The sequence below is a fragment of the Erithacus rubecula genome (assembly GCF_903797595.1).
Source record: "Erithacus rubecula genome assembly, chromosome: 1".
Lineage (NCBI taxonomy): Eukaryota > Metazoa > Chordata > Aves > Passeriformes > Muscicapidae > Erithacus > Erithacus rubecula.
This window is the reverse complement of record NC_136658.1, coordinates 89,597,675-89,622,314: the sequence shown is the minus strand read 5'-3', so window position 1 is coordinate 89,622,314 and position 24,640 is coordinate 89,597,675. Positions and strand designations below refer to the sequence as shown.

Genomic DNA, 24,640 nt, shown 5'->3' with positions numbered 1-24,640 from the left:
GGGGCGGACTGAGCCGGGAGCGCGGCAGGTACAGGAGGCACAGGGATGCAGGAGGGGCTCGGTGAGTGCTCAGTGTCTCCTGCAGCCCCGCCAGGTACGGGCGGGGCGGGGCGGTGCCGGCAGAGCCGCCCCCGGCCGGCCCGGCAGCTGGCACCGCTCCGCATCCCTTCCCTTCGCCTCGCATCGCGGGGAGGCGGCGAGGGGCGGGCGGGGAGGAGTGCCGGGGGAGGCAGAGGCAGCGCGGCTCGGCACGGCAAAGAAAGACCCCCAGAGAAAGTGGGAGTGTGCCTCGCCCCGCCGCTGCCCGGCGCCGGCAGAGAGGCGGCCCCGGCCCGGTGTCGTGCCCCCGAGGTGAGTGCCGCCCCCGCAGGGAGCGGGGAGGCGGCGGGCGCGCACCGCAGCGGGGATGCCCCGCGGCTCTCCCGTGCCGGGAGCGGGCTGACGAGGAGGCGCCTTTTGCGGACAGGTTTGGTCGGTGGTCTCTTGTGAGTATTAGGGGAGCGAGGAGGAGGGTGGCGTGTGTGCTTTTTCATCTGCTCTGTGTTCCTTTTTGTCCGTGTGTCCGTGCCCTGCCCGTGGCCCCAGGCTGGCGCCAGCCGCGGTGGGCTCCGCCAGGGGCGGCAGGAGCCAGCGGGGAGCGAATGGGGAAAGCGAGCCGGGGAGAGCGGGGTGAGCCGGGGAAGCGAGCCGGGGAGAGCGGGGTGTGCGGGGGAGAGCGGGGTGTGCGGGGGTCAGTGGGGTGCGGGCGGGGAGCGAGCCGGGGTGTGCGGGGGTCAGTGAGTAGCGGGGTCAGCCCGCGCTCATTGTGTGCTCGGGGCAGAAAACCAGCCCAGGCTCTGTCAGATAGACACTTTCCTTTAAACCAGCCCTTTGTGGACACGGCGCTGCCCTTCCCGAGCCCCAGCTGGGGCGGAGATGTTGTCGCGGTCCTGCCACCCCGCTGGAAACCAGTGCTGACAGGCAGCTGGATGGCGATTTTCTGATGAACATTTTGTGTCATTGGTAGTGTCAGTCGGTTAAATCCCAATCTTCGGTGGGAGCGCGCCTCCCGGATGGGTGACAGAAGGACTTGGGAGCAGTGTTATCGCCAGGCTGGTTTCCAGCCGCAGCCCGCCCCGGGTTCTCCTCAGCCCCCGTCCCCCGCCCCGTGCCGGGCTGGATCTCCTCCCGCTCCCGGGGTTCGCCATCGGAGACCTGCGGGTGCGGGGCTGGATACCAGCAGCCCTGATTTACCCCAGGGCTGGGACTGCTGGCGGTGGGAGCCTGATCTGGAGGATCGCTCTGGGGAAAAATGACTTTTCCTTCCCTCCGGCAGGATAGCGAATAGCGTGTCAGGATAATCCCGTATGTTTCAGGAAGAGAGGCATGATGCAATTTAGGTGTTTACACAGTGAGTTTAGGAACTTTTGTCTCCTGCTGTAGGTTATTGCTGGGCAGAATCTCAGGCAGATCGTGCTTTCTATCGACTCCTGTTCCTACAACTTTATAAAAGACTATTCTCCTGTTGAGCTTTCTATTCTTCTAAGTGATACCCTGTTATCACTTTTTTGTAAATACACCAAAAAATGGGCGATAGTACTGAAGTAGTAGCCTTTTTAGGTGGTGTTTTGCAGTGAGAATGCTTTTTGTGAGCGTAAAAACATTCTAGATTCCATTGCCAGCATCTGAGATGTGCCTGAGGGTAAAAAAAAAAAAAAAAAAAAGCAGCATGTTATGTACATAGTACATATATATATGTGTGTGTTTACAGTAGATTCAAAGTGATGGGACAAGTTCTCTTGAGTGGGCTATTGTTCTGTAACAGCAGGGGTGCCATTAAAAGTACCAATAAAGCCTGGGATTAGGGTGATTGGTAGAGTAGAGCTCTGAATCATTGCAGTAATTTTGTGTTGTAGCAGCATTCAGAAATCCCAGCTGCAAATCACATTACACAAAGAAAAAGCCAGTCCTTGGCCTCAAAAGATGACACAGGTACAGCAAGCAATTTGTAAGAGGAAGAAACAGAGGGAAGCCAGTTGTCTGATAATACATAGGTTAGGCCAGAGCTCAGTTTCCAGACAGCAACTGGCTTTATGTATTTTGTCTCTGTTATGATAAGTTTTCATTATAAATTTAATCTTTCCTGATTATGGAATAAATTTCTAAGTAATAGCAATGATGTTTGATTATAATATGCAGAATCTGTATGTAATGTGTAACAAGAATAAATATTGAAATATTTGCAGTGGGAGATCAAAATGATTCCAGCTGGAAGTGTACAGAGTTATTCACATATGTCTACAAAGAGTATAATTGATTTTGTTATTGTACAGTAGGAATTAAATGGAGCTTGATTTTCATGGAATTTGTAGTGCTGGTTGAGGTAACTGACCATCATGGTAACAGTGGCTTATTGCACTGCTTTGAAAAAGCTCTTGAATTTTATGTTGTCATTATGCTTCTTTTAAGTAGTACTGTTATTTCAAACCAGCATAATGAGATGAAAAACATTTGGCATTCGTCCCTGTTTAACAAGATCTTGGTGCAAATTCAGATTCCTGCTTGAAGGTATTTATAAAATACCATGCTTATGCAGGATGTCATATCAAGGAAAATGGACTAAGGCAGTTAAAGTGCCTTAAAACATTTTTGTCATGAAATGATGTTCAGAATAGCACCTCAACCACATTTTTACTCTTCTGGAGTTCACAAAGTGAACATAAGGTAAGTGGCCATAATAAATGAGATGAATTACAGATTTGAACATCAGCCTCTTCTGTCTCACCCAATTTTCCTAACCAACAAATTACTTCAGGCTAATTTCTTTAAATATGCTGTTTCAAAAGGGTTTTTGTTTTGTTTTTTTTTTAATTGTAAGATGGAACAGAAAGTATTCTTCCAATCTGAATACTGCTTTTATTCAGATTTTTCATGAACATATTTTTTTTGCCCAGTTCTATAAAAAAGTGACAAAACAGTGAGTTTCTTGTCTGACTTAACTCCAGCAAAACATAACAAAAACTAAACAATAACAAAAAACTCAATAAGGCAGCATGGTTCACTTTGTATAGTCTGTCAGTAACATCTCAATCCTCTGTGTTGGCTTGTTAGTGTCTTTCTAATCACAGTCTAGCAAACCTCACTTGCACCTTCTCTGTGTTTTTTTCCACCTCACCTTCTTTCTGCTACTAACTATTATTAAAATAATTGTAGCCAATGAACATAGAAAAAGGTTATAATCCTGCACAAAATTAGCAATAGCTGGGGATGCAGCTGATGGTACCTGGGAGTATTATATTGTCATTTGTTGGCAACAACAGCAGCTGCTGGAGATACTTGCCATTTTGTGGGACAGACCTGCTGGTTTGAGACTGAGAAGTTAATGTGAATTACAGTTTATTTCATCTTTCTGAAAAAAAGATGACAAATATTGTTCGTCTCAATAGATGAAAAAACCATCCTGACAGGCATCTAACTCTAATCTTTGCACTTAGATTTGTTAATTTTCCTTAAGGTGTGTGTTTCATATGATGCCAAGCATAGCTGTTAATTAATTTAGCTTTTTGGAGACATTTCACAGCAATCAAATAAACACTAATATTGGTGTACATATAGAACTATTCACACAGCCTTTTTGTGAAACAATTATTAATAAATCATGTTGTGATTCATGGCTATAAGTGTGTATAGTCCTGGCATGCTTTATTACACAGGCAGAAGAGGAGGGTTGGATAGTGTTATTTTAGCTTTTTGTTCATTCTTAATGTTTCACTTTAAAATACCACTCTCTCTAATTCCTGGAAATGTTAATGCAAACATTATATCTGTTTGGTCAGGAAAAACATTTTTCTCTTCCCTAAAGTATTTGGGATCATAAAAGCAAGGTGTGCAGCCTGATGTCTTAGACCTGGCTTTAGCTCTTAATGGTGACAATATGAAGTCTCTGCTACTGAGTAATGTAGCTGAAATCTGTGATCATTATATTTTCCCCCCAAAATTACATACTAGATTTGCAATATCATTTGTGGAAAGGCTTTTGTTTCAGCAAAACACTTGTTCTTTCCAATAAAACACCCAACCTGCTTTCAGTCGGAACATTTATGTGTTCAGTCTGAATGACTGTTTTAATACAAAGGGTTGAATATATCCACTGCAAAACAATTGAGTTTATTGTAAGTTGCAATAGCAAAAAAATATTACAAAAAAATAATTTGCTACCTTGTGCTGTAGGAAGAGATGACTGAGGTTTTATTCTAATGGAAATAGTGAATATATATCTTTTTAACAGGCTACTTACTGTGGTGTTACATAAAAAGGGACAAAATTGGACTACAATTCATTAAAAACTCTCAACAATGAAGCCTCACAGGTAAACGTCTCTAGGGAGTAACTGTGACTTTTATATTAAGCATAGAGAAGTACCTGGTTAATTTCAGTCATGCTGAAAATAGCTTCTCCTTTCTGGAAAGAATGTATGTCTCAGACAAGATACCAAATCTTGACTTCAGTGGCCTTGAGAGCATGGAAGAGCACATGGATCCCCAGCAGTGCAAGGCTGACAGCTGTGTTGGCAGGCACTGTGGTAGCCATGCTAATTTTTCTGGTGCTTCTAGGCTGAAGTCCCTCTCACCTGGGTTGCTGAGAGAAAAAGTTCTGCAGCTGCAGGACAAGCATAGAACAGAACCACTTCAGACAGTAAAATCCAGGCAACTGAAAGATACTGCTTGTAGTTCAGAGACCATATTAGTTTTTATGATGGTCATTGTCAAACTGGGGGTGAAATGTTTCTTGCAAACAGAAATTCTGTGTTCATGTGAAATGATATTCAGTGGACTTGAAATAAATGGTGTAAACATTTAAAGAAAAGGTTTTGATCCCTAAAAATCTGTGCATCTGCTTTTCTGAGAAAATGTTTTTTGTTTTTTTTTAAATTGTTATAAAATGTTTGGAAAGACTGCAGATGTGTGTAATGTCAGTATTATTGTGGTGTTTGTTGTGAAGCAGTTAAGTACCTTTGGTGTAAAGGGGCTGCAAAAAAAACTGTTGCTGTTTGTATTGCAGTAGTTTATTGTGGCTCAAGGCTCAGTTGAGATGTGTGTCAGGTGTTGCTTTATTAGGTGTAATAAAACAAGAGCATCTATCCAACTGCATTTACCTTAGAATCTGAGAAATACCATGTAGCAGGAGGGATTGTGTTGATAGTTTTACATTTTTATGGTATCAGAAGCTAAATTGCATCACAGAAGTTTAATCTGAGCAAGTGTCCAGATTTCCTCTGCCATCAAAAGAGAGATGAATAATTTTCTGGTGGTAGTATCTGAATTTACAGTCGTGTCTCTCTCTACTATGCCAGGCTGCTTTGGTATCAAAGTGCAGGGGCATAGGCATCCTTGCCTGTAATTGTGCAAGTCAGATGAGCCTTCCTGAAGGGAGTACTGTGAGTGCCTGCTATTTCCCTGGCAGTGTCCTGGATGTCAGCTAGAAAAGGAAAGTTTGTGCTGTTTGTCAGATCTAGATCATAGATAAATATGCAGTGTGTCCTAATTAGGAATTTTATTTAAGGAACATTAGTGATTTAACACCCCAATCTAATTATTTATAAGCTTCTTGCTAATTTTGCAATTAATGCTGGAGCAAGACTTTTTATGGAAAATTCACCCTTAAGGAAATCAGAACCACTAACTTCTAGTGCTTATAAAGAGCTTTATTTCTGTGACAGTATTGTGTAGACAATGTCTATAAGGAAATAGTAATACTTTTACATGATGGCAAAGACAAAATATGTCGAGTGCTTTCCAAAAAAGTTAGTTTTTGAAACCCAAATGACTCTGGCTTTAGAAGGTGCATCTGTAGGATCATATTCTGCTCAGATATTACCTAGTGGAGAAGGCATTCTTGAGTCACATTATACCACAGTCATCTTTGGTCTTCAGAGGATGAAAAGGAGGGTTCAGGGTGTAGCCTGGGTTTACTGACTGCATGCTCTTGCAGTTTATAGCCAAGACAGCTTTTTATAAACATGATGATAAGGTGCCACTTGGAGCAGCCATAAGGCCACTCTAAAATACAGCATGGCCTTAGAAGGATAAAGGTGTTCTTGGTACCTTTTTTCTGGGTAATTGATGTAGTGTTTCAGTTGGACAGACAACCTGATGGAGAACATCCTGTCCCATCAACCAGGTGTCCATAACAGTTCTCTTCTCAGAGAAAGTCTCTAAAGTGTTGTCTCAATTTTGATGATCAAACTTGCTCTTCCCAGAGACTGATAAATTTTTCTAATTCTTACTAGTGGAACGCAGTTCATGTTTTGCAGAATTAAAACTTAATAATTTTCTCTCTTTAAATGCTCGATTTTTCATGTTTTGGAACATAGGGGAGCTTTGTATCCACTCTGGAATAATACAATATAAATAAGGTCTGGAGAGAGAGAGATCTGTTTACTAGTTAAATATGTGTAGCTGGAAAAGAAGCAGACAAGCTCTCAGGCTCAGAATACCTTATTCCGTGATTGGACTGATGAAGTAATTAAGCCTAAAAGCTTGTCACTTGTTTTTATTGTGCAACAGTTGTAGCAGGCTTTTAAACTAATCTTTTGCTTATTTGTCTTTGTAAAAGAAAATGGTTCATCCATAGGCAGAGCTGCTGTGTGCTTGGTAGTGTGGACATGTGGGTTTAATGCAAAGCAGTCAGAGCAGCTTCAGCATGCAAGATCGTGCCCTGGGCTCACAATTCCTCAGTCCTGTCACATCTCTTCCTTTCCCAGCAGGACATGCTCGTCTACATCCCAGTGTGCCAACACAGCCGTATAAAGGAGAGGATATAAAAACACTGCAAGCTACTCTGCTCTGCTTCTACTTCCTACCACAAATACTGTTCTAGGTGTCAAGTGGTCCGGTACTTCCTTGACCCCTTTCACTGTTCCTCACTCAATGTGTTTTAGTGTCAAATAATTTGGCTCTCACTTCAGTCCCAGGTTCGAGTCTCCTGATTGTTCACACCACATATATGCTAATGAATTCAGTATCCCTACCAGTGCTGGAGAAGTAGGTCCTTGTGAAGAGGGACAGGGGGTAAATAAAGTGTCATAGGCTGGCTAATTTGCTTCAGAATCTGCTCTGGACCAGCAGCGTGGGCACAGACCTTGCCAAGTTTGGCTTCCTCTGCCTGGGACATTTCTCTAGCACTCTCACAGGAGATCTTCTGCCTTTAACTAACCCCTTCTTCCTGTGATAGAAATGGCTTGGAACCACTGATTGACAGATCTAGCTGGGCTTTAATATGAACACTACCAGGAAAGAGACCCTAGTTCTGATGATGGTTGTACCTTAGTATGCAGAGGGGTAAGTGGGTGGTGACAGCCATCAGTAGTTTTATTCCAATTCTGTATCAACTGAGATTTTGGTATCTAATCACCTTTTCTATGCTTCCAGACATATTCTTTCTCTCCGTGTTTAGAAACAGCACACAGGACCTGCAGACAGTATAATAGGCATCTTGTGCCTTGAGACCAAAATTGTTCATCAGGGTGGGGAATCCTATCTCAGTGAGTTAAGGCTGGCTCATGGTAACTTTCGTCCATAGGGTAAACTTTTGCATGTTTCATGTATTGGTGTAATTACTAATCAGGCTTTCTGAATTTATGTGCATTAATAATCAGTTGCTGCAGATATTCCCTTCCAGAATCTTGAGGGATTATTTTTTTGTTTGTTTCCTCCAAAAAAATTTCAAATTTTATTCATAAGTACAGGACTGGTAGCTTTTGTATTGGTGATGTTCTTCCTGTCCCCCGATCATACTTCCTCAACTTTTAATCAGTGAATGTCTGAGGTTGATGCTACATTTCCCTTAAAAAGCTTTAATTAAAAGCACTGGATTAGGGGAGGTGTGCAGTTGTTGCAGATAGAGGAGTCCTGGGCACGGGAAGGGGGAGCCCACAGCAGTTGGGCAGTGTCCTGCTGGCTGTGGCATTCACTGCTGCTGCTGCAGCCCTCCATGGGCACAGGGAAGTTGTGTTCCAGTGAACTTGAGTACCTGATCAGTAACTAATCTAGTTCCCAGCAGTGAGAGAGGGCAGAGTGAGGTGGTTTGACTATGTTCTTTATATACCTTTCCAAGAATGGAAAACACTACTTTCAAACTGTCTTCTCATTATTAGAGAAAACTGTGTCTGCAAAATGTGTCTGCTAGATGGAGCAGTCAAAGGTCCTCATTATTTGATGTGGACATGGAAATGCAGTAGCATTTCAAAACCTGTGGGCTTTGGGGGCCTAGGTCCTTTACAGACACACAATAAATGGAAGCTTCTGCTCCCCAAAAGCTTTCAGTCTATCAGATGAAAAGAGTGAGGGGAAACTAGATAGTATCCACAAGGACATATAAGATGGAAAACAAAATTTAAGTCAGAGGAATTTCATTAGCTAAGAATGTATTCCATTTCTGTTTTATATAGTAAGCCATCATTATACTAGCTAAGTCTTAATATTTTAAATACTGTAATTTAAGTAAAATCCATAGGATTTAAAAAAGTTAATTCAGTTCTAGTGAGTAGGACTGCATTTGTCAGCAATTCAAGAGCAAGTACCACAGAACATACTGTGCCCTGAAAGCAGGATGAAAGGAAAATATTGGTCTACTTTTAAAGGACAAAGCCAGTTTTTTAGTGCTTCAGGTTGTCTGTAGTTTTGGCAAATCATTCATGGCCATACCCGTTTTTGTAATGTGGTGAGTGCATGACAGGTAAATTTTTCTGGTCTGCTTTGTGATGCATGATGAGGGTGATGGACCAAGTGTGCTGTAGCTGTTTGCACCAGCTGTCTGGTCTAGAAATCCAAAAAATGTACATGCAAAGACAAGCATAGGCACTTATGTCATCTACTCTTGGCTCTTGACTCAATGCAAGCATCCTCTTCCGCATGAAATTGTTGGGAATGAAAATGTTTGAGAGGCCAGTGCGAGGTGGTGGAGTGTGGTGGTGCTGCTAGTCTGGCTGTGTGCATTCCAAAGGGTTTCAATCAGTGCTGATTAACTAGGCTGGCACTTGGCAATGCCTAAGGATAGGTCTGGGTGTCTTCCATGCTTAAGTGTTAGCTCATCTTCTCAGAAAGGACACCAGTGTTGTGGCTGCTATTGCAGCATATTTGCTGAGCTCACAGTTGTGGAGGAAACATACCCTCTTTTTTTTTTAGGTCCTACTAGTGGGCTGGCTGTGCATATGTGAATTCCTTCTCATTTCAATGACACAAAGTTCTCACAGGGAGCCTGCTGCTGGGAAAGGCACATCTATTCTGCAAAAGTTACAGTTTTGTATATAAAACAAGAGAATGGACCCAAAGCCAGAAAATACTTGTCTAGTTTTGCTACGCTAGCTGCTTGGTGACTCCTGCATCTTTCCTGTATTGTTTCTATATTTATGTCTTCTTTAATTGGTGGTAAGACATTGATAAGTTGTGGGTACCATTGAAAGAGTAAATACATTATTTAGTCTCCTTTTATTGATGATGTCTACTTGCACAAAAACTTTGCAGCCATAGAGAAAAGGCATTCAGGGCATTTTAAGAGGAAGTGGATCAAGTGTGATACAGAATGCTGTTTTGCTTTGATGTTTAAGCACAGAACATGGTAGGAGTTCTGCTAACCTGAAAGCAGTTAGACTGAACAACTTGCAATACTTCATCTATGACTATAATAATATAGTAGAATTTGAATTGCTCTTTGAAAATCCTTCTATTTTTTTTTCCTAATTCAAAAAAAAAGCTGCAGAATTGCAGATCATTTCATATTGGCACTTAATAAATTTCAGCCAACATTTGACAGCTGAAAACTAGAAGTGCCATTTCCAGCTCCCAGCTGGTGCTGCCACTGCCTACTGATGACCTTTCCTTTTCTCTTCCACAGATATAATGGTTCAGAAGTGAGATAATAAGATCTATTAAAGGAAAAAAGAAACTCCAAACACTCTCATCCCTTACCACCCAGTTTTCATTTGTGACTCCATTGGTTATTTTGTGAAAATTTGGGAAGACTGTGGTTCTTCTCTTTCAAATGGCATTTAAACTCCTTTTCAATACTGTTCTTTTAAAATACTATCATGAGTGAAGGTTAAAGTGCCTGTCAATAAATAAAAAAGACATGATTATTACTGAGACAAATGGTTAAAATTACTCCCTGTTAAGTGTTATTTCTAATGTAATTTTTAATGTTATCCCAGTAGTTAGCCTGAGATCAAGGATTTCCATAGATGAGCATGCTGTCTTTCTTGTTCCCCCACCCCCTTAAATAGTGTGTCTTCCTGCAGGGACTTGATGACAAATCATCTAAAGTCAATTTGTTAGTACCCTGAACAGTGCTGAGCAGAATATAGCTGTTCTCATTAGCTCTCTTATTGCCTAAGTGTCAGCACAAAACTCTTGAGGACCTGTTTGTAACATGAGTATGTCTTGATTTGTTGAATACACATTTTTATCCAATCATGGGGATGGCATTTAGCTGTGCTGTGGCTTCTGAATCCTTGGTGAATTAGTCTTAAGTGACCAAAATCAATTGAAAACGTCTACAGACTTAGGGTGATTGATGGAGATGCGGTTTTGTTTGCAGAGTGACTAGGTTTATAAAATAGTTGAAGGTTTGCTTAAACATCAGGCTACAGAGTTATTTACTTCTAAGGGAAGAATTTCTGGTAGCTCTGTACTATCAGCCCTCTTGTGTACTATCATGCCTTCTTGTGAAGTGTACTTCCTTTTGTGCTTGTGGGGTTAACATGATCTCATGCTGTCATAGCAATGCAAAATATTTTGTGTGATCCAAGATTAATGTGTAGCTTTCTCTGATGCTGCTTTGGTTGCTGATTTCCTCTGGATTTTGTTTCAAAAGTGTTCTCATGCTGACAACTGGTACTGAGATCTTACTTGTGTGGATTGGTCATGCTGGAGGATATTTAAAAATGCTTTGATGTGTGTATGTGTGTAACCATAGGCATTGAAATTTGCTAGATATTGCTCGTGATTCTCAGCAAATCAGGAATTAAGCACACTAATATCCTGGAAGAAGGAGCAAAATCCAAAGAATGAGAATCCCTGAAAAGGAACGACAGTCTGTTCAGAATGCTACCTTATCGCTTTGTTGTCCATACAAAGAGGAATTAGATTCCTTTGCTTAAGTAAATTTTAGAGAGTTTTAAAAAATCTATTTAAGAGTTGAAAAATTGGATTAATATCCCAAGGTTATCTGGGAAATGTTTGCTCATGTAATGGTCAAAGATTGCTTTAAATATTTTATAAAGATAGCAGTGGTAGTTTCATTGTGAATTGTGGGTGTCCTGGGAAGGTGAGAGGACTGTGTTTTGTAACATTCACTGAATCATGCTTAGTTAATGCACTGATAATTTGAAGATGTTCTATTTTACTTTAAAATAAAGGCATTTATAATATCAATATGACTGATGCATTCTGGGATGCAGTTTGCCATCTTCTCAATTTTGGCATGGGAAGCGAGCAAGTGAAAAATGTGTATCTGTGGCTTGTTTTGTTTTGCTTAAATCACAAAATAGAACACAGCACTTTGAACCTTTGTGCTGCAGAAAATGAGAGCATAAGCAGTCTGTATCTGTGACATGACAAATGGGGCCACCATTTCAGTCTTCCACAGCATATTAATAACTCAGCTCAGTTAATGCTGGAGCACTCATACCCCATCCCAAAATTTACAGTATTTATTGGTGTTGGATGTGACTTCCTCCAGTGCTGCCCAGCCTCTTTCCAGTTTGTGATTGTGGCAACACATTTACATGTTCTTCATGCTCAAACACCCACAAAAGCCTGAGTATAATCCTTAAATGTGGCAATATATTCTATTGTGTGTGTACTTGTGCGTGCACATACATATGCATGTGTGGACATATCCTGATTAATATTTCCTAGGAAGCTGGAAGTTATCCTGTAATACAAATTAATTTGTACAAAATGAATCTTAAGGAGGAGGTGATTCCTGAAACTTAGTAAAACTTTGAATTTTGTAAAGCTGATGCTTGTCTGACAAATTCAAAACTCGTGGCAGAAGGTGCTTGCTCATAAAGGCTAGAAAATAAAATGACCACCTTGCATAAATGTTACCAGCCTCTATCCAGAGCTTCAGCGTCCAGTTAGACATGCTGCTTTATTTTTAAGAAAAATAAATTCTGTGCATGCACTTTCGCAATTTGTCATTGCTTTTCAAGCTTATTAACTCATTAAGTAGCATTTAATGAGGATAAGCACAAAGTAATTAATTTATGCAGTATGTTTATTGCTTCCCTAATGAATTTATGTATTAGACTTCCTCAACAAATACATTAATCTATTTGTATATTTTGTATACATTTTGTTCTCTAAACAAACAAAAACATTTATTTGAGGTCTTTATTCCAGACTAGATTGTCTATATAATATCACCTGGTTTAAGCATGGTGTAGAGTTTTCTTAAAACAGACCTTGCCAACATCAATGCTTGTGACCTTCTTTGTCCTGTTTGATGTGCTCAGTAGTGACTTGTATCAGGGAAAAGCTGTCCTCAGTTATACTGGGAACTTAATTTATTGTTTTTCTTAGTAAATGGTAGCTGTTAAACATTAAGTCCTTGCTTTGGGAAAGTGAGGAATTGAGCAGTCTGGTGTCATATAAGGAAATAACCTATTTGTCAGTAAATAAGTTGGTAGTGGCGGACTGCCAGGGGTGTTGGGTATGGGAAGAGAACAGGGGCTGCTGTCATAAACTTAGTTCCAGCTGATTCCACAGACCCTCTGAACCCACATCTGAGCCCCTCAGCTGGGCACTGGTGGTGCCTCTATGCAAGTATATTTAAGAGAGGGGAATACAGGAATCAGCAATGAGAGGGAAAAGGTGTGAGAAGCAGCCTTGTGAACAGCGGGGTCAGGGAAAAGGGAGGAGGTGCACGGTGACAGAGCAGGTGTGGGAGGAGTGATGGTGGAGGAGGTGTTTCCCTGCAGCCCTGGAGACCTGTGCCAGAGGAGCTGGTGTCCAGGCTGCAGCCATGGAGAAACCCGTGCTGCAGGGGACAGACATGGCCCTAGAGAGCTGCAGCCATGGAGAAACCCGTGCTGCAGGGGACAGACATGGCCCTATGGAGCTGCAGCCATGGAGAAACCCGTGCTGCAGGGGACAGACATGGCCCTAGAGAGCTGCAGCCATGGAGAAACCCGTGCTGCAGGGGACAGACGTGGCCCTATGGAGCTGCAGCCATGGAGAAACCCGTGCTGCAGGGGACAGACATGGCCCTATGGAGCTGCAGCCATGGAGAAACCCGTGCTGCAGGGGACAGACATGGCCCTATGGAGCTGCAGCCATGGAGAAACCCGTGCTGCAGGGGACAGACATGGCCTTAGAGAGCTGCAGCCATGGAGGGCCCACATGGACCTTCAGCCCCTGAGAAGGGCCCATGTTGGAGCCATTTATGGAGAACTCATGTTGGATCAGTGGAAAAGTTCCAGCAGGAAGGTCTGACCCAGAGAAACTGGTTGTGGTCCATGGGCTAATCACAAACCCTATTCCTCCATCGTCCTGCAGGGATGGAGGAAGGAGCCAGAAAAATCATAATGAGGGAGGGAAATGGAAGGCCTGGGAGGAAGGGTCGGGTTTATTTATGTCGTTGTTTCTCACTATTCTACTCTAAATTGCAAATATTTAAAATAATTGTCCCTAAGTCAAGTCTGTTTTGTCCATATTGGTAATTGGTCAGTGATCTCCCTGTCTTTGTCAGGATCCATGATCTTTTCCATCTTGTCTCCTTGTTGAGGAAGGGTCAGAGAGCAGCTGGGTGAGTGCCTGAAAGCTCTCCAGCAACAACCTCTACAATTATTTGCATATAAACTACCAAATTATGAACATGAAATCCTGTAATCTGCAACTGAACTGTCAGATTGTGAATTTCTAATAAATTTTATGTATTGTGATCTACAATATTTATGAAAATAATGGACTGAAGTGTATGCAAGCTTTTTCTTCTCATTTTTGGAGACTAAGTACTGGACCTATGCAATCATGCAACTCTTGGACTCATGTTTTAAAGAATTAATTGTAATAATTTATGGGCATAGGTGACATATTTAACCACAAGGCTCCTTCTGCCTTCCAGGTACCCCACCATACTTTTACATAATTCACATTTAGAGCATTGAATGTGGAAATTATGGATTAACATGTGGGCATCTGTCTTTTTTATGATGATGTGTTTGGGCAGTAAAAGAGAATAGGCAATTTATTAAAATAGGTTTTGGGGGAGGGGTGGAAAATTTTTTTGAAAAAGGAATAGAATTATTTTAAGAATGTATAGCAAAACTAAATGCATCGTGCATATTATCATGTGTAAAAAATAACCATGCTAAAGCTTAAGGAGAAAAAATTATCAGTTGGCAACACAAACTAATTAAGGGCTGATTTTGAAATTGAAACAATCTTCCAAATTGCAACCTCTGTAGGCAAAGTAGGGGCTATAAGCTCTGGCAATGAATGTAGTGCAGCTGAAATTCTCTTGCATCTTCATGGATGTATATGTTTAATGTGTCTTTTTCCCTTGAAATGATGGGTTACTACATATAGCAATTGTGTGAGAAATTGGTGTGCAGCACTAAAACACTGTTCTGGAAAAAAATAATACCTTTTTTTTTGCTGTAGTCTGAGATTTAAGGCATTATGTGTAATGGTTTCAGAATAAATGGGAACCCCAGCTATGTGGTCAAAATTCTTTTCTGTAAGCCTGTGTTTCTGTATATATTGCAGCTAAAAATTATTCATCCTTTAAGGGACTTCACACTGATCTTGATTTAGTCTATTATATTGTCTGTGAATGTATGATATTAATTGAATTTAGATTAAATTAATCTAAAAAGCCCATCACTAGTATAATTTATTCAGTGTCTTTAACCAAGAAAATTGCATTTATTTAAAGTAATTCAAAAGGAGCAAAGACTTCTCCCTCATTAAATAAGATATCTGCAAAATCTTATTTCTTCTCTAAGAACAAAGAAGACTGCAGTTTATTGGTTAGTATTTTATTTTGTAGCAGTGTGGAAATACTGCCTTTTTAATTGCAACCACTGTAAGACAACAAATGCAGTTAATTTCTGCCAAAGGACTTTATGGACTGTTTCATGAACTACTATATGATAGAAAGTAGCAAGCAAAATCCATTAAAATAAGATGAACTGCAGAGTTCTGTGACAAAACCTCTTCATTTGAGGGGAAAGCATCCCTTTTAATGTAGATATTAATATTCTATAATGCCCATATTAATATTCTTATCACCAAATTTCCCCCTTTTCCTGTCTTTCTTTCATGCACACACTCCCCTGTACTTCATCATGTCTCTTAAAACCAGTGGGGTTGACAATAATGTATTGGAACAATTGCAAACACCATAGGCTGAACTGGCTTTCACAGCCTTATGGCCTTGGCTTCTAGTGACAGCTCTCTCTGTTTTGACCAGATTTTGAGTTGTAGGGGTTTACATTCTTGATTTTCTTCTTGTGCTAGCGATGAGATTAAGGATTTCATTCTCTGTTTGGATTCAAGGTAAATACTATTTATCTCTGCCCAGAGAAGGGCAGCAAAGGTTGTGAAGGGTCTGGAGCACATATTCCATGAGGGACAGCTGGGGGTGTTTAGCCTGGAGTAAAGGAGACTCTGGGCTGATCTTGTCCCTCCCTATAAATACCTGAAAGGAGGGTGCAGCCACATGGGGGTCAGCCTCTTCTCCCAGGCAGCCTCAACCTGCACCAGGGGAGGAGTTGGTTGGACATCAGGAGGAATTTCTTCAGAGAAAGGGTGATGATACATTGGAATGGGCTGCCCAGAGAGGTGGTGGAGTCTCTGTCCCTGGAGGTGTTTAAGGAAAGCTGGATATGCCAGCTATATGGATAGTGCCATGGTGTAAGTGATGTCATGATGTTCAGTCACAGGCTGGAGTCAGTGATCTCAGAGTTGTTTTCCAACCTCAAATTCTGTGTACCAGCTCTGCAAATCTAGAGTGAATTACACTGTTCCTATTTTTGTTATAGACTCCCAAATTTTCTGTTTGGTTTAATTTTTAAGTATAAAGAACCATTTGTAAGCAAAAAACCCCCTGTATCTTATGCCAAATTAAGATGCGCTCCTTGATTCTGCCTTCCAGGTAGGTCACAATACCTTTACATAATTCACATTCAGAGCAATAAATGTAGAAATTATGGGTTACTGGTTAGACTTTTTTTTTTTTTTTTTTTTTTTTTTTTTTTTTTTTTTTTTTTTTTTTTTTGGTGATGTGTTTTGGGAGTAAAAGATAATAGGTAACTTATTGAAATAGGTTTGGGGGAGGGATGGCAAAATAATCTTAATGCTGAATGTGCAGAAGTTGGATTCATAGGTACAATATCTAATCCTTCCAAAGCTGTCGTACCAGAGCTCCTTGAAGAAAATAATTTTGGTCATACTCATTTTTTGGGTGATAAATTTTGTCCTCAGAAGAGGAGGCAAAGTAAATTTTTTTAAATATCATAAGTTTACTGAAAAATAACGGTCTTGTTTACGTAGAAACACCCACTAGAAAAGCACCACTGACAGTGGATCAATTGCACTGCTTAGAAACAGTGCATACAAATGAGGAACTGTGCATATTCTTTATTTGGTCTCTGCTTTGTTTCATGAGTCACTGCTTCCTAAAATTTCCTTTTGTGTATACTTAAAAGAGAAAATAGCAAAATTCTTATTAAGGCTTTGTGAGAATGAATAAATGTGCTTAGTAAAAGTGTATAAGAGATTTCCTGTTTCCAGAACAGACCTCTTAGCAGCCATACATCAGACTTCTATATGCATGTAAGAGCTAGTCTTTGAATTAATATATTATTCACAGTTATTAGCAATACATATTTGAAGTCTGATTAAGCATTAGCCAAAAAGACAATCTTGCACTTCCACAGTGATGACTTTATCTGCTTAATGAAGCCAGAGTTGAATCTCAGCAGGTATTTTAGCATTATTGCTACTTCAGCATTTCAAAGTGCTAGTCATTTAATCATCATGTGTTCAGTCTGGCAGTCCCTAAATTAATATTTTTAGATTTTGAAGGATGCTTCTGTTTGTGCATGTATATATAGCAAATAAGTGTTAGTGAATTTGATGGTATGAAATGTTTTGCAGAAACTTTCAAAAAATAATCCCTTTTCAGCTACTAATTTTCTGAGGGTCTCTCAAGTAGTTTTACCAGGAGTGTTTGTCAACTGTCTTGAAAGCACAAGTGTTGGCCATGGATGCCATACTTGAGGGAAGAGAAGGATGGATTGTATCAATATTACTGATAAATCAAAAATGAGACACAGTTGTTGCACTAAGATGTGATGCACATGTTCATATTGTAATATGGAATATCAAAGGATTAAGGACAGATGTGTACTTAATTTCTTTGGATTCTTTTTTGAATATGTGGGGAAATGTGATTTTTCCATTTTGCATACACTGCAAGGGACTAAAGAATGGAAAATAGGAAGAAGAGAATTCTTCAACCAGTTATTTTGTGTGGTGCCCAATAATAAATGAGAAAACCAACTGCAGTGCCCCTGTTTGTAGGGTTTTTCTTTGTGCCTGCTGGTTTATGAAAATTCTGATGTGAGAAATACAGGAGACATTTGTGCATCTGGGGCTTCTCTGTGGACACAGAGATAACATTTTCAAGCTGAGGAAATTTATTCTTATGGATAGCCTAAATGATGTGACCTGTCAAGGTAATGAATGAAATATTATAGTTAGGCAGGAATAATACAATGGCTACTCTATGACAAGATGATGTTTCCTAAATTGAAAAACAGGTTTATTAATGGTGCTCTTTTAAAGGCGGGACTAATCTAGAATTCTGCTACCATATTTAATTAACAAGTCAGCTGCTAATGATTCATGCAGTTCAGATTGCAAAGTGAGTGATGATCAATTTTTTGCATTGCTGTGTTCACAGCTGTGAAAAGGTGGTTGCACACCTCAGAAAGCTAATCCAGAAATATAGATCAATATCTGATTCTGTCTTTGGCCGATGTTAATCTAGTAGAAAGAAATGTTCTTAATTTTCTTCATGATTTAAGCTTTCTGCTTATTTATTTCTTTGAAAATACTATTTTTTTTTTGTGAAAAAGTTTAATCTGATAATGTTGTGTCAGGGGAATTTCTTGGGAGTAAACAAACCATTCAAAATGCAACATGTTGCTTCTCAAGTCTTGAAATCTTTGTTTTGTAAATTATTAGTTACAAACCAGGGGATGAGTCATCTGAGTTGAAGGGCTGTGTGCCCCCAGTTTTGGTGGCTGGAAGCTGTCCCTGCAGTTGAAGATGTGAGGGCAAACAGCAGAAGTACTGGACTGTGACAATCACAGCAGCACTGCGAGTGGCTGGAGTGTGGAGTGTGACCCCCTGGCACTGTCTGTCATATAGTGCTGTGGCAGCCAGCACAGATGGCAGGAGTGTGGAAGGGAAACCCAATGGGAAGTGGGGCTGATTTATCTGCAATTGCCTCCTCTCCTTTTGTTGTGTTATTGGTGGTATGCTGAGGAAATGGGACAATAAAGACATGCTCTGGTAGGGTATAATGGTTCAGCAGTGAAAAATGTTAATGAAGTGTTGGAAAAAATGCTTTTGGGAGTGGAGTGTTCACATGTCAATATATGTTGCCTTTTTAATGGGAAAGGTTCCCTAATGTTAATGGCCTGGTCATGATTTAATGCAAAAGGTGCTGTCTTTCAGCTCTAAACAAGCAGGAAGGGAAATGAGAATAAAAACATGTGATTCTTCTGTATTTAAAGGATACATTAGTAAGCTTTATGAGCTGCGAGTAGTGAACAAAAGAAGGATGTATGAAGTGATATAAAATAGATCTCAAGAGGACTACTTAATGTTTAAATCCTAGGCAAAAAAAAAACCAAAACAACCAAACCCTCAAACTCTTTAAAATTGCACAGATTGCAAATTTTCCAGTCAAGTGACACAAAGGATAAGCAGGGAGAAAAGTTTGGAGTACAGTGGGAAGCTCTGTTCTGGAGCTGTTGTTCAAGGCTGGTGCCTGGCCAGTTTTAGTCAGAGCAGACTAAAAGCTCTGACATTTGGCCAGAGCTCATTGCTGGATGTAGCTGAGATTATCTGAACTACTTTATCACTAGGTTGCTGATCCAGTGAGCTGCTTTAGGGTCCTAAATATTGTAGTAGCCTCTAAAAGGTCATCCTTTCCTCCAGACTGGTTATCCATAGCTTAATATGGCAGAGAGTTTCATTTGCAAGGGAGTTGAGAGAGAGACATTAAACCCATTCAGTTAGCTGACTGTGTTGTTTCTTCTGTGCCAGTCAGTACTGTCTATCCCTGCAGAGGTAAAATTATAGACAGCATTGTTCTCTCACTTTGCTGGGCCACATATGCAAGAACAAATGCAATGGTGCAGAAGAAATTAGTTACTTCATGTCCTAAAGTTACATATCTTCAGTCTCCTTGTAAATTTGTGATGGTATATAAGGACAAATTATTTAAAAGGATTTTCCATAATAAAGGGCTTATTCCCTTCAGTAAGCATTAAACTAATCTGTAGATCAGACATTGTGGGTTTTTTTTAATTCCTTCAAATACTAGTATGATTGTTGTTATTTTATTTTAGTGCATCATCATCATGCAGCTGTATCTGTAACTAAAAGGAACACCATACATTTTGCTTGGGGAAAGGATCTGTAGCTGCCTTTCTTCTTTCCCTTTGCATTATACAACATACTAAAAAACTTGCCCCCTTCAGGCTGTGTTCTCTTTTGCAAATATCTGTGAATGGGGATGAGACTGTACCCTGGAGTAGATGTTTGAGCCACGTGCACCCTTGGGCTGCACAGAGGTGTCTAATACTGTGGAACTCAGCTGATGGCTCGAGCTGTCTGTTGTTTGTTTTAGGAGATAATGGGCTGTAGCAGCTAAAAGGTAGAATACTTGCTACATGGTGCATTCAAATGTAATCTTCTGTTTATTGTCATTGTGGGCATTGAATAGTTCAGCTAAGCATATGGAATTTGCAATGAAATGCTGCCCAAAATAGACTATAAATGTTTTATGGTGCCTAGGCTGGTAAGGGGTAAAGAATCTTTGGAGCACAACATGCTGCCTTGTCTGTGCCTCCTGGCCAAGTGGCAGGCAAATAGAATCGGGTCCAGCTGCAGCAGCATGCATTCCTTATGGCTGTGAGGTGCTTGGACGCAGATAAAATGTCCAAAATAAAGCTGTCCTAGAGCAAGGTGCCACATAGAATAACACAAGATACGTGTGGTAAACTTCAGTCAAAGAATACCAGTTCATCATGCTGGAAAATTATTTAACTACTAGTTTTAAAACTAATTTTTCACTTTTACTCCTCCCCATGGTGCTCTGGTGAGGGAGTGAGCAGCAGCTGTGTAGTGCTTAGTTGCTGACTGGAGTTAAACCCTGACAGTTTTTGGTTCCTGAACAGTTGGAGATGATAAGAGTCTGACCAGAGCATATTAGAAGGGATTTATATCTGTTAACATTTGCAGGTCATTATATTGATAAATGTTTTTGATATTAATTTATCTGATCTGTGCCATGCCCTTTTTTATTGGCTGTATATATTAAAGCTTGGTGTTGGCTTTTGCCATTTGTTGTGCTCTGTAGCAATTAGTGATGTTTTACCTGGGAGATTTGTTACTAAAATATTGCCCTTACACTTAATCTGGCATTTGGCCTCTGTATAAAGGCATTACTGTACTTTGAGTACCATCTCAGAGAAGCAATTAACTATTAATTATATTGCTTCCTCTGAGAGGTTTCTTTTGTGGAGGAAATACAGAATAGCGGTCTGAAAAAACTACAAAGGATGCAAACCTGAAGCTGTTAACTTCTTGTTAACAGAGCAAAGAAGGATGTAAGGTTAGTATCAGGCCTAGTGATGCTGTGGATTAGTTTTCAAATGGATGCTGTGACCCAGAGTTAGCACTTTTTCTGTAGGAGCGTCCTGCGTTGTTCAGGTGTCACCAGCAGTGAGTCAGCATTGGCAGCAGGTGTCAGACTGTATGTGCATCTGGGACTGTCTCCATCCCAAGGGAAAACTCCCCCACAGATAGGCAATCCTGCCCTTCTCTTGCTGCCCCTCTCACCTCCAGCCTCCACAGAGGGAAGCTGAGCCCCTATGGATGCCTCCTCTTACCTTGCTTTTGACCCCATGCCAGAAGTGTGAACTTTGCCTTGGTTGGGTTCATGGGCCAGATTCTGTGTGTGGAATAAAACTGGAGAATCTGGGCCTATGGGTTCCAGGAATCCACTGCAGATCAGCACATCAGCTCATCATCAGCATTTCTAAAGAAGATTCTTTTTGCTGCTTAGTTAAGCATCTCCATGTGTTCAGAGGGAAGTGTTGCTGCAGGTGCATGCTGGTTTTTGAGTAAAGTAATTCCTACATATTCTGTAAATGCCATATCTTAGAATATGAAAAATTATATTAATTTGGGAGTTTCTTTTGTTTTTCCAATCTCTTATGGTAGGCTATGGAACCCTGTGCTATTTGCATTTTAAAATTTTTGCTCTCTTGGTTTATCAAGAGTTTTCTTAGTTATTGTTTTAATATCTAATCCTCTTTATTGTTTCCTGAATAAGTTCACATTACTGAACTTGTGCATATTAGTTCTGTAGTAGATGCCACTACTGTAATGGCTATGTTCATCTTCTTGTTTTCCATTTCAAGATGTTTGTTTTTAACACTCGAAAATTTACCTCCTGGATTCATAGTGTGCTGCTCTTGCCTTAAAGTTTTTGGATGAGAAGGAAATGTGAGGAAATTAGTTTACAATATGACTTCCATAAAGAAATTTTGTAAAGCAAAGGTGTAAAAATACGTCCTGCATATTTTTTGGTCACTCCAGTGGTACACAAAGGTACACAAAGCCAGAAATGCAGGCAGGAGCGGGCAGGAAAAAACCTCACAAGAACTATAATATATAGTCCAGTACCAGTGAACTGTGATGTCTTCATAAGAGAGCTTTTCCTCGTGGGGCTCTGAATCCAATGGAGTGATGAACTGCCCTCAGTGCTAAGTAACCTTTTTGGGAAATGATGGTGATGTACAGCTCATTTCATCATTGTTCCTCACAACAGCTTTTATAAGGTGCAGACAGCAATGTAGGAGAGCCCATAATTCCTGACATAATACTTCTCTAATCTACCTATTAACATGTTTTCCACATGGGAAACCCTCTCACCTCTAACCTCAAAACCAACTGACTTTTCCATTTGTCTCTGTTTAATGACTGCTCTAGGTTTACATTTGAACTTGATTTTTAAGTATCTGCCTGGTCACTTACTGAATCTTGATCTATTATTTTAGTATAATAATCTCTTCTTCCATCACCCTCAGATCTCAAAGCACCATGCCAGCTTCCTTTTCTTGAGGCATTGTAATTATACTTTTTTGCCAGAAACAGAGCAGCATTTCATCCTCATCTAACTGCGTTAAGAAAGGTCTTTTAGTGAAGGTGTTACTGTATTTTAAGAGTTACACAGAACCTCACACTAGGCATAAGTCCATATGTCTTAGCCTGAGGTAATCCTATAAAAGTCAACATTAAACCTCTTACTTATTTCAGCACTACCAGGATAAGCTGGTGTGCTGAAGGGTAGTGAATGAAAATGCACAAAAATATCCACAATGTTTTTGTTTGATCAGCCTAATAACCTACTAATGAATGGTTTGCAGACCATGTTTTATTCCGAAAGGTCATATAATATACCTAATTTATGCCCGAGGGGATAAATGTTTATTAAGAAAACTCAAAATTGTCTGTAATTTTCTCGAAAGCTGTTTTGATCAATTCTTGCAAGTATTTTCAATTCTGTCCACCTTCATGCAGCTTAAAAATTGTTATAATTACAGATGAACTTGGAATTGGTCTTTTCTCCACAGCCTTTAGAGTAATGGAGTCATATTGAACTCCACAGCAGCTTTTTTTCAAACACATTTGTCCTTTACATGCCAAATCTATTAGCAATACTTGCTTATGCTGCTGTATTTTATAATCAAGAATAATGTGTTTTCTCATCTTCGAAGGTATTCTCTATAGTAAAGCCCATTTTTCATGACACACTTGTTAGCAAAATGTGTTGCACTTGGCTCTCACATGTACAGAAAGGATAGGTGAATGGAGATCAGGAAGCATTACAGAGCCAGTATGGTGCTGGGCTGGTAGTGAGAGCTGGTAGTGACTGGTTCCCTTGCTCAGTTGTGTGGCCCTTTCCCTTGGCCCTTGGGAAACAGCAAAGTCTACAAGAAGCAGTGTTACTCCTTTCTTGAGGTCCCTTTGATGATCTGGGTTTCTTCTGCAAACAGTCCTGGCTACTGATGTGTGTGTGCAGCTCTTCCATGCACTGTACCTTGAAGTCAAGCACACAGCAGAGGACTTTTCTTATCTTTCAAGTAAACATGTCATTCATACTGTTCTATTTTCAGCCTTTTTAGTATTCTTGAACAGCTGTTTCAAGTCCCTGAGGATGAAGCATTAACATGTGGCTGTAGTACAATACAACATTATACACGTTGCTAATGGGAGACTGCTGTGCAGTGCCTGCCCACAGGATCTCTGCCTGAGCTTTGTGCTATTGTATTTAGGGCTAGACTGAGAAAACTTCAGAAGTTTTTGAGTGACCTGAGGATATTCAGGCTCTTGCCTGGCCAGGCTATTTTTCTGCTTACTGGATGCTCTGGCAAGAGAAAGGTTCAGATATGTAATGCATAAAAAAGTTGCAAAAATTAGAATGAAAAACTCTGCTTTAGGAGGATAAGTGGTGTTAACAATGTATGAAGCAACTGAAAGCAAAGCCTGAACTACCGCAAAATGTTCACTAAGTGTCTAATATGGATAAATCTCTCTCGAGTTAGCATGAATTTGTATGCTGGATAACTAAATGAAATTTGATCTGTAAGGACAAGATTGTGTAAGGTGATTTGTGCTATATATCCAATTTACTGTTCAGTCATAGTTTGGACTGCAAAAGCAGGAATTGCCTTGTGGTCTCCAGAGATCTGAGTTTAACTGTGGTATACCCCAGGGGTTCTCTTGCCATTGTCTTGTAAGTTCCTGATCTTTCCCTTTCTTTATTGAATCAGTGAAGTTGCTATCTTGAGGGAGGTAGGATCCAGGTAACAGAAACCCATTTATAGGTACAATGTGGGCAATGGAAACTGAAAAGACATTTATAGAGTCATTTCCTCAACTCATTACACTCAAAATAGAGTCATATGCTTAGGCTTCCCCGGCTTTTAGCAACTTAAACGAAAGTGATCCATCAGCACACCCTGTTACAAGGTTACTATTCGTCCAAAATCAATCTTTTAGTAATGAGCTGTAGATAATGATAAGCTGCATGAGTTGCCTTGGTAACCTACTGCCTCAAAAGTCTTATGTATAGCTTAAGGACTTGCAGGGGTGGGGGGTGGGAATGGATATAGAGTCAGTTTGCAGAGAAATGACCAGTTTTGTCTGAGAGAAAGGTCTTGCAGAGAACTTTTCTGTCTCATCAGATTCCAGGAGAATTTTTTTCATTTTCATATGGTGATGCTGATCCAGCTCATGTGATATTAGATTTTTTTGTTTCTTTCAGACAAACCCAGAATCTGTCCCTAATT

General features: G+C 40.4%; 1 protein-coding gene across 1 annotated transcript in view; it reads left to right on the top strand.

Annotated features, from left to right (window-relative positions):
- Nucleotides 1–252: 252 nt before the first annotated feature.
- Nucleotides 253–24,640, top strand: part of MYO16 (myosin XVI) — a 353,826-nt gene continuing 329,438 nt past the window's right edge. Inside the window, exon 1 of the mRNA XM_079322616.1 lies at nucleotides 253–351. The gene's annotated coding sequence lies outside the window, so the exon portion shown is untranslated. The remainder of the gene's footprint in view (nucleotides 352–24,640) is intronic.